Source organism: Grammomys surdaster, unplaced genomic scaffold (genome assembly GCF_004785775.1).
Source record: "Grammomys surdaster isolate TR1022 unplaced genomic scaffold, NIH_TR_1.0 196, whole genome shotgun sequence".
Taxonomy (NCBI): domain Eukaryota; kingdom Metazoa; phylum Chordata; class Mammalia; order Rodentia; family Muridae; genus Grammomys; species Grammomys surdaster.
The window spans coordinates 2,539,297-2,551,591 of NW_021604641.1; positions in this window are offsets into that span (position 1 = coordinate 2,539,297).

Genomic DNA, 12,295 nt, shown 5'->3' on the forward strand with positions numbered 1-12,295 from the left:
TGACAGAGGGATGATAGATGGAATACACAAAGAATTCAAAAAGCCAACCATTATGAAAATAAATGATGCAATCAAAGACTGGACTCTGAACCTGAACACAGTTCCCAAAGAAGAAATACAAATATAACACTTTTCAAAAGTGTTCCAACATCATTGGCCCTCAGGGAAATGTAAATTAAAACTAGTCTCATATTCTATCTCATTCAATCAAAACAAATATCCATTAAGAAAACACCAAAAATGCCAGTGAGGATGTGGGAATAAGGGAACTCTTACTCATTGTCAGTAGAACTGTAGTAAACTTTTAAAGGCTACAAGTACAACTACCCCCTGACCAAAACATATCACTCTTGGGTATATATCCAAATTATTCTTCATCCCATGACAGAGACACCTGCCTATCCATAGTCCTTGATGCTCTATTCACTATAACTAGAACATGGAGTCAGCAAAATGTACATCAGCTGACAAATGGAAAAACGAAATGTGAAAATTATACAAAATAGATTGTATTCATCCATTAATATAAACAAAATTATAAAACCTATTTATTTACATTTCAAATGTTATCCCCTTTCCCAGGTTCCCATCTGGAAACCCACTATCCCATCCTCACTCCCCCTGCTTCTATGAGAGAGTTCACCCACCCACTCACCCACTCCCACCTCCATGCCCTGGCATTCCCCTACACTGGAGCATCCAACCTTCACAGGACCAAGAGCCTCTCCTCCCATCGATGCCCAACAAGGCCATCATCTGCTACATATGTGGCTACAAAGAACAAATATATGACAGAGAAATGGGACAGATAGAAAAACAGAGCAGTATGTGAGTGCTGTGGAAAGAGGTTGAACTGGACACATGACAGCACATGAAGATAGTGATGACCAGGCTAATATGAGTGGTATACACTGCCACCTAAGGTCATGGTGATGTCTGGATCTCTGTTGCCACCAAGGTCCATGCCTGGGGTCAATATCCTACAGCAGCCAAGGCTTTGTGTTGAATGTCCATGGCTCATGTTACTACTAAGGGCCACATGGAGATTTGTGGTTTGGCCTTTCCCCTGAAGTCATGTTAATTTCTTTGGGCTATATTACCACTGGGAACCATACTTATCTGTATGGACTATTCTGCCTCCCCCCCCGAAGCCATGATGATGTCTGGGTACATGATGCCACCAAGGGCCACATCTAGGCCCATGGTCCTACTGCAACAGGGGTCTGTGTGATGTCTGTGAACGATATTACCACCAAAGGACATCCAGATGTCTGTAGTCTGTGCTGCAGCCTGAGGTCATGTTGCTGTTCATAGGCCATGCTGCTGCCAGGACCATTTTGATACAGGTGAACTGCACTACCACCTGAGGTCATGGTGATATAAAGATCCATGCTGCCCCTAAGGACCAGGTCTGTTTCCATCATCCTGCTGGAGCCACAGTTTGTGTTGATGTCTGTGACTGTCAAGTTACCACCAAAAGCCATCAAGAAGTCTGTGGTCTATGCTGACACTTAAAGCCATGTTGATGTCTTGGGGCTATGCTGCCACTGGGGGGCATATTGATGTGAGTAGCCTTCACAGCCACCTGAGACCATGGTAATGTTTATGCTCCAGGCTGCCTCCCTCCGACAGCCTTGACTTGATCCTTGGGCCTACTGAAACTGAAAAACATGTTCATGGACTGTGCTATTCCCATAAACTATGTGGAAGCCCATTATCCATATTTTTATTGACTATAAAGAACTAGGAACTTACTTTTCCAATAATATCAATGTTAACAGATGCATAGTAGAGAATGAGGGACCCAAGAGGTTTTGTAGACAAGCCCTCCACTATCCACAGTTAAAAGTGTAACCTTTGAAAAGAACTCTTAAAAGTGTGATAAGGATGCTGAGGATAGGTCTCCACAATTGATAACTTCTGGTAGGGGTGTGGAGGGGAACAACTCAATACTATTTAAGGAACAGGACTCTGAGAGTTTGACCATGCTCCAGTAAGTATATAGATAACACCCAAGATGGACTTGTTTCTTTTTCTTGGGGTGGTGACAGTAGGGCTTCACAAGAGTATGGGGCAGGCATGGAAGGACTGGCAAATAAGTGTGATCTGGGTCTGTGATGTGTAGTTACCCAATAATCAATAAAAAATACTATGTTGAGAAAAAAGACATGGATGAACTGCTATCAGTAATTGGCCTCTCAATGTTTTATATACATCATTGTATGTTACTTATGTAAATGTGTATACACTATTTATAACTTACATACCTGAAAATTAAATCATACAACTAAATAAAACAAATAAAGCATTTTCATAAGATAAACTTAGCTCATCAGCATACCATTCTGTACTACAGGTATCCCTGCCTTTTTAGCTCTGTCTTGAGGTTATTTATTCTGATAAACAATGGAAACTACTAAAATTGAACAATTAATGACTTATTAGAAATAGTAATTATTTTCCTATTCAGGTTATTTTTAATCTTATTTTAAAAACAGTTTTTACTGAAAGATAATATGCAAAGTGTATAAAATATGCATGAATTATTACTTAGTGAACAAGTCGATATAACTACCATCCAGATCAAAAAGGAATGTTTTCTGGGAGCAGCTCTGTACCTCCTCTCTCACTATGGCTCCTCTGCCTTCCTAAAGTACTCCATGGTGTTGTCCAACAGTGCAATGGGAACAGTACAAACAGAATGTACACTCTGTGCAGCTTAACTCAGTTATGTAAAAAAGTTAATATGAGTAGATTGAAATTCTAGCTTATTCATTTATATTGCAGAGAGTTTTCTATTATGTTAACAGAGTGTATTGAGCCATTTTAGTTGTTATGAACATATGAGCTATTTTCTATTTAAGATTAATATTAATAATGATTTTATATTCATCTACATGTTTTTTCTTACGGATATAGCAAGAAATAAAACTATGGGCTTAACAAAAAATAATTTTAAAAAAGTTTATTGCATGTAATAGTTTTGCTTCATTTTCTGTTTATCTAATATTTATAAATTTGTGTATTTCTAATAGATGAAGCAAAATAAATGTAAATGTGGAGATAAGGGAGGAATAGGGTGGAGAATGGGAAGAAGGAGAGAGATCCATGAACCACAATACATAAATTGCATTACTGAGATACAAAAACATGTCTAAATTTGAATCTGGGTCTAAGATATTACTGACATCTTAAAATGTGGTAATAAATTACAATATTCATGACGTAAAAATTTCACATAGGTTCAGATTTCCTGAGACCTGTCTCTGCAGTTCTTCTAATATATATACACTTTCTTTTGGTTGTATTTACCACTACGCATAAACTGTTTGAACTTTTGATTTCTGCATATGGTGTCTTAAAAACAAAAACAAAAACTATCCTCTTCCCTGTGGACTTTCCCTGCCTCCAATTATCAGAATCTCTATTCAAGAGTACTTTTGAAGTATATTCATAGTATAACTGATGGTTGGAATAGTAAATTGAAGCTTGTGGAAGATAAGAATATGTATGGCACCTAGCCATCATAAGGTCTAGCTACACAGCATTTCTGAAAGGAATTGCTACTATTCATATACGCTGCACAAAGTCTTAGTTCAGGATTATAGAAGTTAAATGGTAATGGCAACATTTTATTCACAATTTGAATGAGGAAATAAATCCTAGTGATCTGTCAAACTATGGCACAATGATTAGCCCTTTCCTTTGTCTATGTACCACCCCTGAATTCTACTGTCAATGCGGGTATCTTTAAGCATGTCAGAATGCTGAAGTATTTTTTTAAACAGTACTTTATGCTCTGTTCCCTACCAATAGGCCAGCAACTATTTTGAAGCTTCTTTGACTTGTAAATATATCACATACCACACAGTTCTCTTTGTCTCATATACCCTTTACTTGCAGCAACATTTACTTTTTTAAATATTAATGCTTATTTCCTAGACTATAGTTCAAGAATAAGAGAGAAGAGTCAAGTTTATGCAGGTGGCAAAACACATACTTAAAAACCACAATTTAAAAAGCCAGCAATGGATGTGCTGAAATGATACACGCGGGTTATTTGAGCACTTGAGAGAAGTACAACCACTTAAACTACGGATACTCTGATTAATTAAATGATTCATTTTTAAGGCGATGTTAAAATCTAAATCCTCCTTATCCATATGATGAGAAGACGACAAGTATCTCCAATTACAGTGACCTTGTTCACCAGTGATGGAGACCTACACATAATGCAATCAAAGCAATTGCCTGCATTATAATATGGACAGGATTAGACTTGACAGAAAATTGATCATTTTCCAGATAGTTTAGGCCAGTCACAGAGTAATCAATCAGACTGTTGTACAACTGATGACACAGAGGTCAGACAGTCCATATAAGCAAGCTCCATTTCACGACACTCTAGTTCACTCAGGTAATGCAGTCATTATGACAGCCCTAAATTGGTGATTGATTAGCTGACTTTCAGTTCAGTTTCCAGACAGCCTCCATCATCTCCACTGTTGACCATCCAGTACAGCACCGTTCCACTTGAAATGAAACAGGGATGGAGTAGTAATTTTTTCAGCCATACATTTCAACAGCTAATCAGTGGTAATGCTGGCAGAATAGTCAGTAATCTAGCTTCAATCCACTCCAAGTGGAATAGAAGAACTGTACTAATGCATTTAATTTTATTAATCAATTGTGCAATGGTCAAAGAAGCATTATGATTTTATATTGATTGATAAAACTAAAAAGTATGTTGAATTCAAATAATCAGAGTGTCCTAGTTAGGGTTTTACAGCTGTGAACAGATACCATGACCAAGGCAACTCTTATAAAGACAACATTTAATTGGGGCTGGCTTACAGGTTCAGAGATTCAGTCCATCATCATCAAAGCAGGAACATGGCAGCATCCAAGCAGGCATGGTGCAGGAGATGTTGAGAATTCTACATCTTCATCTGAAGACTGCTAGCAAACTACTTGTATCCAGGCAGCTAGGATAAGAGTCTAAAAGTCCACACTCACAGTGACACACTTACCTCCAACAAAGCCACACTTACTCAACCAAGGCCATACCTTCTAATTAGGGCCACTTTCTGGGCCGAGCATATACAAACCATAACACAGAGTCTCCCAAAATATTTTCAATAAGAATACAACCTAGGAGCTGCCATTATGTAGATTTCCTTGGAGAAGTACCATTCAGATGAATTTTAAGGACCTTCATTATATGCTGGTAAAAGAAAATATGTTGAATGCTTATTTCAAATTTTAGCAGAAGCAGGAATATGAACTAATATGCTTTACCCAGGGAACAGCATACCATTTATGCTAGTTTAAGCGGGTGCCAAGGATGGGTTTTTTTAAATAAAGAGGTATGTTCAGAAATGCAAATTTAAAGTATCACCAAAATACTACATATGACAGAATTCCAACTAGGAAAGACACTTCAATGATCAAGGAAAGAAAGCTGGTTCAAAATAGTACAGTAACTGGATGGTTAAAAAGGGTCATACAATCACTGGAAAGTTAATGGATAAGAATTTACAAGCTATAAAACATGTGTAGACTTACCACAAACATGACTCTAGAAGGAGACTTAAATATCTGCTTTTAAGGAAAATACATGTTTGACTGGAGATGATTGATGAAGCTGAAATGGAAGAGAAAGTGGATGACGAAGAGGAAGAGGAGGAAGAGGAGGAGGAGGAATAGGAGGAGGAAGAGGAGGAGGAGGAAGAAGAAGAAGAGGAGGAGGAGGAGGAGGTGGTGGAGGAGGAGGAGGCTAGAAGGAAAAGAAGAGGCTAGAAGAAGAAAAGAAGAACAAGGAAAAAGAAAAAAGAAAAAAGAGAAAGGAGGAGGAAGTGAAGCAGCAGCAACAGCATCTAAACTTAAGGCTTATTTCTACGGCGTGTCTGGTAGGATGTTGAGACATATCACAAACAGATACATATGAGGCAAATATTAGCATACAGTAGAAGTAGTAGAAAGCATACACATGTATGTTAAATTGGGAGATTCTAGTAAAAAGAAAAAAGTTACAAATCTGGAAAACTCCAGACAGACCATAGTACATGAAATGAAGGAGTCAAAGAATTGTATAGATTTAATCCATAGGATCAGGCTTAATGCAGAGTAGTTATAGGAATAGTCACTTAAAGCTGTAGTTTCTTTTTACTTAGATAAGCACCAATTCTATATCACAGGCATTATAGCAAGAAGAGATCAAAGCTCTCAGACATGTAGTGACATGGCCATGCCATGAAAAAGTGGGCTATTATCAAGACATGAAAGTTGTCATTATGTGTGATATTATGGAAGTCTCCAGTGGCAGTGAGCCAGACTCCTGGCCTAAAAATAGACACAACCACTTATTAAGAAATAAATTCTGTTCTCCCCAAAAAATGGTGCATCAAAATCAATCCCCAGGACACCAGAATTTGACCTCACTTGGAAATTGTGTTGTTGTACATTGATTCATTAAGATGACTTCATACTGAGTTAGAATAGACCCTTAATCCAAATGGGTCCTCCACCAACCAAGAACATAACATGGGCTGGTCCAAAGACCCTGGCACATATGTAGCAAATGACGTATCTTGCCTCAGTGAAAAAGGCTGTACCTAATCCTGCAGAGACCTGATGCAACAGGGTGAGAGAATGCTGGGTGCAGGGAGAGTACCCTAGAAGAGGTAAAGTGGGGCAAGGAAGGGAGACAACATTTGAGATGGGAAGAAAGAGAGACAGAAAGACAGAGGAAGGAAGGAAGGAAGGAAGGAAGGAAGGAAGGAAGGAAGGAAGGAAGGAAGGAAGGAAGGAATTTTAAAGAAAAAAATCATGTGAAGCCATAGATATACTAAGAAAATACCATGAAAATTATAGAAATTGAGTGTGAGGAAAGCAGATAAAGGTCAGGGAACACCAATAGTGTCAGCCACCATCAGAACTAGGAAGGGACAAGGATAAAGTCTCAGTAGAACTTGAGAGACAGCATGGTCCTCTTGACATGTATTATTTTGTACTTCAGCCTCCAGAACAACGAGAAAAGCAAAATATTCTGCTATTTTAAGGTACACCAGTGTACAGAGCAACAAAAGAAAGAAAAACAGTACAGCATGCAGTTGGGCTCAAAACTATGTGAGGGGAAGAAAGAGGAGTGACCACACATTTGATCAGCTTCTCTGAGATCCTTGGTCATGAGAAGCCTCTGAACTGATTTTGGCAAAGGAATTCCCTTTAATACTAGTTAAATGAGGAACATTAGTAAAGGGATTGACTGATTTTACATTTAAAAATCATATTCTTTTGGTTTTCTGGCTTAGTAAAACTTTGTTACACATGCAAGGTTAACAGGATAATTAAAGTTATTTCCCAGAAGATTTAGGTCAGAAAAATAATTAACCTGAATCACATAGGTAATAAGGAGGGAAGATATTTTTTCTGTTGACATATATATATGGCTTCAATTTCCATGACTTTTGATGCATAGGGTAGGCATAGCTTTATTTAAAATCTAATAAAAATAAAGGTCCAGATAAAAACATGCACTGCAATTGTGCTATTTTCTTTGAATATATCCAATAAACCTTCAGATGTCTGACTTCACATATTCATTTCCTAGTTATCCTTGCACTTCTCATCAGGAAACAATTCATTCTTCTTTATTTTTTTAAGCTAGTTAACCATACATCAAAAGATCTTGGAACAACCTCAAAGTTCATAGAGCAACCTAGATATTTTATGTTTGTATTTTTTTATGAGAGAAAATAGTACATATACATATAAATTTCAGAAAAAAAAACTCAACACCTAAGGCAAAGTGTAAGGAGAGAACATTCTAACACAATCTAACATGCACTGTAAATCTGTTCTGTCAGATTCTTGACAAGCAGGTTGATGCTGACCTCTTTCTGTTTGGAGAGAGAGAGGGAAGAAGCCAGCATTGATCAAAGGTTACAGCACAATAAAAACTAAATTGGCACACAGAAGAGCTACATGGGCTTTCCCCTTTAATCAGGGATCTGTGTTTTTGTTATCTGTAAGAAAGCAGACTCTCATGGATTTCCTACTTGATTTTCTTAAGAATAAAATTTGTAATGTCCCTTTTATAAACAGTATAAAGTTGGAAAAACTGGTACTGTTGAATTTTAATTCTTACTTAAATGGTCCATCTTCAGATTGCCAAACATGTTCTGAACAACAAAAACACTAAGAAATTGTGCATCCTGTTTATTATAACCTATAATAAATAAATAAATAAATAAATAAATAAGTAAATAATTTCTGTCACTTACATCTGTCCATGTGCACATAGAACTTTGAAAGATTAGCATCCACACCTGATACAGTCACATTTTGTAAACCAGCAGAGGTAAATGTGTCCACTGTTGAAGAATCTGCATGACCCACAATGCAGAACATTGTCACATGTTTGTAATAAAACAAATTGTGGTCTAAATCCTTTTTTGATCCTCTTAAGTAAAAAGGAACATATATCAACTATGCAATCCTGTGAAAATCTGAGAAGGAGCAGCAGCAACCGAATGCAGTGTACAGTTTTGTGCAAGGAAAAAGAGAGAAGAAAGAAATTAAAATAAGAGCTTTTCATACACATGACATTTCATCTTATTTATTAGATATTTTCTTTATTTACATTTCAAATGTTATCCCCTTTCCCAGTTTCCTCCCCAGAATCCCCTTATCCCATCCCCCCTCCCCATGTTTCTGTGAGGGTGTTCCCCCATCCTCGACCCACTCCCCTCTCCCCACCCTGGCATTACTCTACACTGGGGCATCTAGCCTTCACAGGACCAAGGGCCTCTTCTTCCATTGATGCCTGACAAGGCCACCCTCTGCTACATGTGAAGCTAGAGCCATGGATCCCTCCATGTGCACTCTTTGGTTGGTGGTTTAGTCCCCTGGAGCTCTATAGGGTCTGATTGGTTGATATTGTTCTTCCGACAGGGTTACAGACCACTTCAGCTCCTTCAGTCCTTTCTCTAACTCCTCCATTGAGGACCAAGTGCTTAGTCCAATGGTTGGCTGTGAGCAATCACCTCTGTATATGTCATGCTATGGCAGAGCCTCTCTGGAGACAGCTATATCAGGCTCCTGTCAGCAAGCACTTCTTGGCATCCACAACAGTGTCTGCTTTCAATAATTGCACATGGATCACCAGGTGGGGCAGTCTCTGGTCAGCCTCTCCTTCAGTCTCTATTCCATGCTTTGTCTCCGTATTTCCTCACATGAGTATTTTGTTATTCCAAGTGCATCCACACATCCTTCTTCTTGACTGTCATGCGGTCTGAGAGTTGTATCTTGGGTATTGCGAGCTTTTGGGCTAATACCCAATAATGAGTTGAGTGCATACCATGTGTGTTCTTTTGTGATTGGGTTACCTCACTCAGGATATTTTCTAGTTCTATTCATTTGCCTAAGAATTTCATGAATTCATTGCTTTTAATAACTGAGTAGTACTCCATTGTGTAAATGTACCACATTTTCTGTATCCATTCCTCAGTTGAAGGACATCTGGGTTCTTTCCACCTTCTGGCTATTATAAATAAGGCTGCTATGAACATAGTGGAGCATGTGTCCTTGTTATATGTTGGAGCATCTTTTGGGTATATGTCCAGGAGTGATATAGCTGGGTCCTCAGGTAATAGTATGTCCAATTTACTAAAGAACCACTGGACTGATCTCCAGAGTGGTTGTACCAGCTTACAATCCCACCAACAATGGAGGAGTATTCCTCTTTCTCCATATCCTTGCCAGCATCTGCTATCACCTGAGTTTTTGATCTTAGCCATTCTGACTGATGTGAGGTAGAATCTCAGGGTTGTTTTGATTTGCATTTCCCTGAAACTAAGGATATTGAACATTTCTTTAAGTGCTTCTCAGTCATTTGATATTCCTCAGTTAAAAATTCTTTGTTTAGCTCTGTACCCCATTTTCAATAGGGTTATTTGATTCTCTGGAGTCTAGTTTCTTGAATTATTTGTATATATTGGATAGTTGCCCTCTATCAGATGTAGGATTGGTAAAGATCTTTTCCCAATTTGTTCATTGTCATTTTATCCTTTGACACTGTTCTTTGCCTTACAGAAGTTTTGCAGTTTTATGAGGTCACATTTGTCTATTGTTGATCTTAGAGCATAAGCAATTGGTGTTCTGTACAGGAAATTTTTCCCTGTTCCCATGTGTTCAAGGCTCTTCTCTACTTTCTCTTCTATTAGTTTCAGTGCATCTGGTTTTATGTAGAGGTCCTTGATCCACTTGTACTTGAGCATTGTACAAGGAGATAAGGACAGTTCTAATATTCTTTGCACCAAGGGCTACTTACAATCATGGTGGGTTTGACATTGTAAGGATATGACATAATAGGAGTGGGTACTACAGGAATAAAACATGGGTTTCATTATCTAGTGATTGCTACACCCTGGTAGTCTGAGTGTACCTGGGATGTTTGCTATGAGGAATCATACCTGTGCTGTTGAATCCCTACTTCTGTAACTTACACAAGTTTGAAATAAACAGTTTCAAGACTTCTATTTAGCAAGCACTGTGATGGGTACTATAGTTATCTGGTCTCAGAAAGACACAAAATGCAAAAATATGCATTCCCTTTGCAAAGCAGAAATATGGAAACTAAAAGAGATTGCTTCCTTCAGTGAGGTGGGGAGATCAAGAAAGTCTACGGGGAACAAGTAACATTTTAACTGACTTTGAAGGATGTTCAGGATTTAAACACATGTCAATGGGGATAAAAGACCATCTTTGGCAGAAGCTGTCTGTAAAAATGGAGATTATGGGAGTATCCACTTCACAATAATTGAGAGGATCAAATAAGATCCTTATATGAAACTGCTTTCTAAAATCTAATCTTACAAAAATGACTACTATCCAGCTGAGGTATAGTTTGAATAAACCCTCTCCCAAATTTACCTTGACACTTAATCCCCATTGTGGTGTTACTATCAGGCCCTTTAGGGAAACAAGTACATTACAAGGGCTTCACTGAATGAATGAATTAGAATTGTGCAAAATGGCTGAAGCAATATATACATCTCTGACTTCAGCTGTGTTGGAACACAGCAATTAGAGTGCACATGGGGAACAGAAGCCACGGGCCTCATAGGATGCAGACCTGTCAAAAGCCCAACTTCTAATTGCTTGCCTTCAGATATATGATAAACACCAGTTCTTTATAAAATACTTGGCTTCTTATGTTTTTTTTTACAACAATATAAATGGACAATGAGAAGATGAGACTGTAGGGTGAGTCCTCAAGTTCACACATTTGATAAGCCCAGCCAGTTACAAGCTCCTCTACCACAACAACTTCTGAAAGCACCTACAGACTCCTATCTGCATCAAAGAGCTACTTGAACAAAATAGCAGAACTTTGTTGAGAGATGTAAGTGACTTTTAGGAACTTGAAAAATAAGCAGTAAGAAGTAGTAATCTTCCAATTAACTCAAAGCTTTAATGAAAATCTAATAGATACAAACAGCATTAAGAAATTGGAAGTATATTCTTAAATTAATGGGAAAATATAATGGTAAGTTTCAAGTATGTTAGAAGGATTAATTAAAACATTCTGTCCCCAGCAGGCAAATACCTGAGGCTGACATCAGGAGCAGCAGCGACAATCCTGAGGAACGAAGCAGAAGGAACACAGCCAGCAAATATTCACTTAAGTAAACCATATTCAGTAAAGATTTGGATTGTAAATTTAAAGCTTGTTAAAAAAAAAAAGAGAGACATTTATCAGTAAAATTTGCTTGATGAATAAAGCTCATATCAAACCTTATAAACATCAAAACAGACATGAGGTTGGCATCTGAGGTAATGCAAAAATCTCACCATTCATTTACAACAATCAATCTTTAGAGTCAAAGAACACCAGCTTCACAACCACCATTACACTCTTGGAAAGAGTAAGTATGATCCTAATACCACGAAAACACCAGAAAACAGGGATATGAAGGCTGTGGAGGGGATCTGTGTATGTGGATCTCTATAAATTCACACCATCACAGTCTCAATACACATCAAAGCTATAGATACTACTGGCAATAACTTTTTCTAACAGATTTATTTCTATTTTATGCAATGAGTATTTTATCTGCCTATGTGTATGTACACTGTGTATGTGCCTGGTGCCCACTGGGGCCAGAAGACAGTATCAAACCCCTTGAACTGGAGTTATACATAGTTGTGGGACAATTTGTGTTGAAAATAATGCAAACTGCTGACCCATCTCTCAAAAAATCCTGTTAACAACTTTGAGAGGCAGCATTTA